General features: G+C 37.7%; 1 long non-coding RNA gene across 1 annotated transcript; it reads left to right on the top strand.

Annotated features, from left to right (window-relative positions):
- The first annotated feature begins 515 nt into the window (after positions 1-515).
- On the top strand, positions 516-6,396 carry LOC103591045. Its single transcript, XR_550529.1, has 3 exons — positions 516-602; positions 5,676-5,865; positions 6,339-6,396. It is a non-coding gene; the product is annotated as an uncharacterized LOC103591045 (long non-coding RNA).
- The last annotated feature ends 469 nt before the right edge of the window (positions 6,397-6,865 follow it).

The following is a 6,865-nucleotide window of genomic DNA, read 5'->3' as shown; positions in this document are numbered from 1 at the left end:
GATAATTGAGGAGCTTGAAAAAAAGCAGCATCTTAATATTTGACGTTATAGGTAAAGAAAATGTGAACAGATAGACTTAGCTCAAGGTTTACACAGAAATCATTTTTTTTTGGACGGTTTGCCTGTACAGGGATCTGTACCCTGGACCTTGGTGTCATCAGCACCATGCTTTAACCAACTGAGCTAACTAACCCTCTAGAAATTAAATTTTTGAAAAGTTCTTGGTCTCAACTTTTCTTATGTTTTAAATTTTATATCTTTGAATGGTTAGTTAAGATTTAAAAAAGAGAATTCCCATGTTGTTGTGGCCTAGAGTGTCCATTTCATGAATCTTGCAGAATTCTATATTCCCGACAGAAAACAAATCAAAATAGGTTCTGGCATCATTCAGGGGAGTTGGTATAGTTTAGGCAAGCCATATTCCTTCGTCAGGTAAACTTCTCTTTTTTTTTTTGTCATCTATCCCAGGGTTGCATATTCCTCTGTGTTTTTGGCCTTCCTGGGGATAAGAAGCCAGATGAGTGTGCTCATGCCCTGGAAAGCTCTTTCAGCATCTTCAGCTTCTGCAGGGAGAATCTTGCTGAGACCAAGTGAGGAGAAAGGTGGGGCAGAGAGGAGCTTCTCAGGGTCCAGGGGGATCTTCAGGCAGGGTAGGAGGCAGTAACAAATAACAGGGGTCGAGGGAATCTGCCTAAAGGGGCAGGGGTGAGGGGAACACAGGTTAAGGAAATTCAGCAAAGATCTATTAAGAAAGGAATCACTAGATACCAAACTCTGTACTGGATACCCAGGGGAAATAAAGATAAGTTTCCATTTAATGAGAGGAGGGGGAAGAGGGAGGAGGAACAGAACACACATAGCAAGATATTCAAGAACATTGCAAAGGAACAAGTAAATGTGTAAATTCATATAAAGCAAATAATATACCCATATGTGGAAAGGATGCAGAACAAAGACTGCTTGTCTTTGAGAGGGAAGATGAGAGAAGTGGTGGGGGAATTACCTAGATAGGAAGGAACCACAACTGGATAATGCTCTCCTTCTTGGCTTTCACTCTTGGTCTTCCCCAGAATCCCATCGTTTAATCTGGGCCTCACAGTGATCTGATCTCCTTCCTCCATATCCACCCCACCCCCATCACCTTCTATAGAAACCTAGCCCGAATGAAGGTGTAGAAAGGGGTAGCTAATTAGCTCAGTTGGCTAGAACACAGCCTTGTAACACCAAGGTCATGGGTTTGGATTCTTGAACTGGCTGGCCAGCCGCTGAGGAAGAAAAGAAAATGCTTTCTCAGATCCCCATACTAGCCAGCCACCCCGCCCGCCCCCCCCAAAAAAAGTATAGAAAAACCCATTTTGCCACTAGTTGCATTATAATAAAGTTGGTCGGAATTTCTAAAATGACTTTTTTTATAGTAGAAAGCTATGGGGAAAATATGTACATTAATGAATTTGAAAAACAGTTATTTCCAATGTTAACATTGAGTCAAAGATTGGTTTGCTTGCTGTAACTTATTCAAAATAAATAAAAATTGTCACACATGTACATAATGCTCTAACATTTATAGAATACTTTAGTATATGTTACCAGTGTGAAAATTGTTATCCCTCTTTTACACATGAAGAAACTAAGGCCACAGAAGAGAAGTTACTAGCATATAGCAGAGCTACTAATAAAACCCAGATCTTTGATCTTCAAATCCTATGTTGTTTCATTACCCCACAGCTGCCTCTTGTAAAATGCAAATGCCCCCTAAAAGGATCACATATATTATTAATGTGATATAATTGCAGAGACATATAAAATGTTAGTACTGAATTTAGAGGTTATCTGGTTCAGTTCCTAATATTACAGATAAGAAAGATGCTACAATTATTTAATAGATACTGAAACTCTTAGCCCAAGGCAAATATGTGTTGACACTTCTTTCAGATTTGGTGGGATCTGTTGATACTCCTACAGCCTACCCCCAAGTCTCATCTCCAGTATGGATATGCTAGGCCATCCCTCCCAGTGCTCCTCTATTCTTTTCTTGAATTTTGTATGGACCTGTGGCCTTCAACGGTCTTGCCCTTGGCCCTTACTCTTGTATAAGATATAGTCATTTCTTTGGCATTAAGTGGCATTTGTCTTACATTGCCATTAAGGATGCCTTAATGACTCTTAGGCCTTAACTTGGTCATTTCAGTCTTATTTAGTTTAAAATATAATAGATGTTATGAACTAGATGAGATATTAGAGTTCATCTAATCTGAGCCTTCTTAATTTAAAGAAACTAAGATCCAAAGAGATTATGTTGGTAAGCCAAATGGATGTCAGAACCTGAAAGCTAGATTTCAAGGTCAGTGGTTTTTTTTCCTTGAAGATAATCACTAGTTTAGTGTTTCGGAAAGTGTGTTTGGTAGAATACTGCTACATTAATATACTCATGAAAAAAAGGTTCTTGTGGCCAAATATGTTTGAGAAGTAATACAAACTATATTTCCTTTTTAGAGGTTTACGATTATATTAACATATCAAAGGTTCTGAGTAGTCTTATGGTAAAGAAATTTGTTATATTTAGTTTTACTCAATATTTCCCAAATTTATATTTATATTTAAATAAATATTAAATTTATATTTCCTATAAATGTTATATTAAATTTATATTTCCTATAAACATCTAAAAGAACTAGGGTTCTGAGGAACATACTTTTGGAAATGTTAACCAGATGCTGAAGTTTCAGAGGTGCTTATGTGGCCTTGGAAGCAGATACCATTGCTAGTGCCTCTCTGCATCACATCATCTCTTACCTAGACCCAAAACTTCCATGTCTTCTTTTTTCAAAGGCCCTCTTCACCTTGGGTCGTCTTCTAAGTTCCTCTTTCTAATCTGAGAAATACCTTCAATTTTCACCTCATTTAGAGGGAACATAATTCCCTGAGTATTTCTTCAGGATATTTTCTTGTTGTTGTTATGCCTTGAATGTGCTGTCTTCAGGATATTTTTGAGACCTAAGGAATGCAGTCTCAGAATTTCATCATTATGATTTTTCAGTACCAGAAATACTTCAGTTGTAATTACATATTTCATTTAAAAAATATATTCTTCATCAATGCAGAAAGTTTTTAGAAGAAGAACGGAAAATGGACTGTCAAGTAGAATGGAGGAAACAAATAATACAATAGAAAGAAATAAGAAATAACCAAGTGAGAAAAGTATTATTTGTTTCATTATTGTCTTGTTGACAGCTGAGTTTCTGGCATTCATAAAAGATTTATTCAGTAGACATTCCTTGACCACAGCTATGAGCTAGGCACTGTGCTATGGACATAAAGAGAAATAAGATACTACCTCCTCAGCTCAGTAAATGAGTGATTTTAATACAATGAAATTTAAGTGCAGGAATAAAATGCTGTAGGAGCTGCAACAACATGGTATGGGAAGATATAGCTAATTCTTCCAGAAGTACCAAAGAAATCTTGACTATAAAGATAACTTTTGAGCCAGGTTGAGAAGAAAAGTAGTTCAGCAATTGGAGAAGGTGGGAAAGGGCATTTTAGGGAAAGGAAGCATCATGAAACATTAGAAGATTTTTAGTCTTGCTCTTGGTGTGGCAGCAGAACCAACTGCCTGGTCTTGTCTTGAGTGTCTCTTTTACTCACCCTGGGGACAGTGGGCCCAGTGAATGAATGGAAGAGCCCCCAATCCTGTCCTTAAAGGAAAGCAGGAGAATTTTAGTGGTGTAGGAGGCAATAGGGTTAGCTAATATTGCCACTTTTCATGTTCTCTCTGATCACTGAAAATTGTTTATTTAGCTTGAGACTAGTTATGCCTCATTGTACCTTCTTTCTCTATCTTTGAATTGCTTATTGCCACCTTTGAGCCTTTGCCTCACCTAGAATAGTGTATGCCCTATTTTTGAATAATTTGTACCTCTCTCCAACACTTTTTCATCCCTAGCCTAGGTAGGACCACTTTTTACCTTTAACTACTCCAAACACCATCTGTGCTCTAACCCTCTTAAAATACTTAGTTTTTCACAACATACCAGGCTTTTTGAAGTGTGTGCCTTTTCTCATTGGACAGAATTCTGTTGCCCACTTTAGCATTGTCTTCAACTTTCAAGGTCCAACCAAATGTCCTCTTCTTTATGAATACTTTCGCTACTCTCCAGTATGAGCTAGTGCATCCCTTTTGTTTGCTCTGTTTTAATGTGCTGTACTGATCTCTAATATGGAGTATTTGTCTTGCTGGCATATAAATCTCTTCACCTCCTGCAATCCTTACCACCCTTTCCCCAGACTGAACTTCTTCGGGGTGGGATTTTTTTATTTGACTTTTTTTTTTAATTTAAGAACATTCATGAGATACAAAGCTAATTGTCACCTCCCTGTGCCCATGATGTGAGGGCCAGATTCATACTGGCGGCATACCCATTACCAGAAATTACTTTTGTACCCCATGTTCCCACCCAATTATCCCCCAACCTCCCTCCCCCTCCATATTCCCACCCAATTATCCCCCAACCTCCCTCCCCCTCCTCGTCTCCCCCCTACTCCACTTTGTAGCCCTAGGAATGTCCCCTCCCTCTGTAAGACCACTGCACTACTGTGGTCTTTCTTTCCTTCCTTCCTTTCTCTCTTAGCTCCCACATATGAGTGAGCACATGCAGTATTTATCCCTCTGTGCTTTGCTTATTTTACTCATCACAAGTTTCTCCAGGTTCTTCCATGTTGTGGCAATATTTTAAACATCCAACCAAGTACTTGTTACTGTGCATACTCCTCAGTGCTTGTTGAATGAATGAATGTATGCATGCACAAATGAATGAAAAAAATTACTCATAAAAAAATTTATCCCAAAGATTAATTTGCTTCAGGAAGCCTTCCATCAGCAGTCTTGACATTGTGATTATTCCTTTACTATGACAATCTAGCATTATTTGATCCATTAACCCTGTATTAACATCTGTTGATCTACTTTTCATTTTAGGGTTTTATCTAAGGCAGCGTGGTATAGTAGAAATAACATTGGTCTAGTATTCAGGAGGCGTGGATTCTCATTCTGACTCTACTATTCACTTTTGCTATATAACTCTGGGAAAGTTAATTAACCTCTCCAGTTTTTTACTTTTCTCAAATGGTGTTAAAAGATTTGCCTTACCTACCATACAGGTAATTATCTCTCAAAGGATCAGTTGAGGTGATCAATTTGAAAGTACTTCAAACAGCATCTATACAGCATCAGACAGTTATAAGATTTTTTTAGATCTTTTTACTAATAATACCTCCCCAACTAAAACTCCTAAAGTAGAGGTACCATTCTGTTCCTTTTGGTTGTCTCCCTCAGTACTTTGTACCCATCATGTGATATAGACTGACAGCAACCTCTGGCCTCTTCCATTCTGAGCTCTGAAAACTAGACTTCTGGATCTAGGGAGAGGCAGAGCCAGTGCCTGACTTGGAGGCTTCTGGCTGTGTATTTACCCATTGTTGCTTTTCTGACCCCCAGGCTTGTTTCCATCAGTATCACCAATGGACCAGTGTTCTGTGGCATGGTTGGGGCAGTAGCAAGACACGAATATACAGGTAGAATAGGACATTGGACTGTTAGCTCTGTGACTTAAGGGATGAAGGTGGAGAAGGTGGTCCAAAAATTCTCCACTCTTTTCTTTGCTGTCCCCCTGACATAGTTATTGGCCCGAAAGTGAGCCTCGTGACAAGAATGATAACTGCTTATCCAGGTTTGGTGTCCTGTGATGAGGTAACATATCTAAGATCCATGCTACCTGCTTACAACTTCAAGAAACTCCCAGAGAAAATGATGAAAAACATCTCCAACCCAGGGAAGATGTATGAATATCTTGGCCATAGAAGATGTATGTGAGTATCATTGTGTGACAGTTCATTCTCATCTCTTAGAGAATCAGGACAGAGGAATAGTAAGTTTTTGACTGTATGAAATCAGGAGGAAAAAATGCTGCTAGTACTGGTATGCTGGAATAAGAAACACTGTGGAGGGTTAGTGTCTGAGATTTTTAGCATTTATGTTTAGCTCTTCAGCTAGTTCCTCAGTGAACTGCTTGTTCAGCAACAAGAAGAGAATAGCAATAGGTCAGTAATTGAGATGTTCTTTGTTCTTTTTTCTTTGTGTACTTTACAATTTATTTACTTCCCTGAGCTTGGAACAATCGGTAATACTTCTCCACTCCCTCTCTTCACCGATTTTTAATTTATAAAAACCCTTTTATACAGAACTCTGTACCTCTTTAGTTATTTCAAAGTACTTGCTTATGAGGACAATTATTCCTGTATCTATTTTTAAGACACACATTTCCCTGTGTTCTTTTTCCCAGAATGTTTGGGAAGAGATATCAGGCCAGAGAAAGAAATAAAAATTATCCTTTTTTAGGTAAGTTTTCTTGTTTAACTTAAATCATATTTTTCAGCTGTAGTTGACTAAATATGATTTTGAAAACAAAACAGACAGCAAGACTAAATGCTTTTAAAATTTATTAAAAAATAGAGAACAAACTTCTTAGTGAATTTATATTTGTTTTGAAGATAACTTATCATTTCTTTTCCATATTGAATGTTCAGATTTCAGGTGGAGTCCTATCACTTTGCCTGAGAAGTCCCAACATTTAGTAAGAATCTTTATAAGTCAAAATTCAGCTATTGAGGTCTGAACGACTTGCTGTGGATCATCTTTTGAGAGAAAGTCCTTGTCCTTAGAACATTGAAGATAGCACCAAGACTGTTGCCACCCACATTTATATTCCCTATTTTTATATTTATTTTAATTTACATGTATTGATTCATTATTTTTACATAGCAGTGACAGACTTTGAAGACTAAATTATTATGGAAATTGTTTAAAAAG

This window comes from Galeopterus variegatus, unplaced genomic scaffold (assembly GCF_000696425.1).
Source record: "Galeopterus variegatus unplaced genomic scaffold, G_variegatus-3.0.2 Scaffold922, whole genome shotgun sequence".
Classification (NCBI taxonomy): Eukaryota; Metazoa; Chordata; class Mammalia; order Dermoptera; family Cynocephalidae; genus Galeopterus; species Galeopterus variegatus.
The sequence above is the reverse complement of the archived record's forward strand: the minus strand, read 5'-3'. Positions and strand labels throughout refer to the sequence as shown.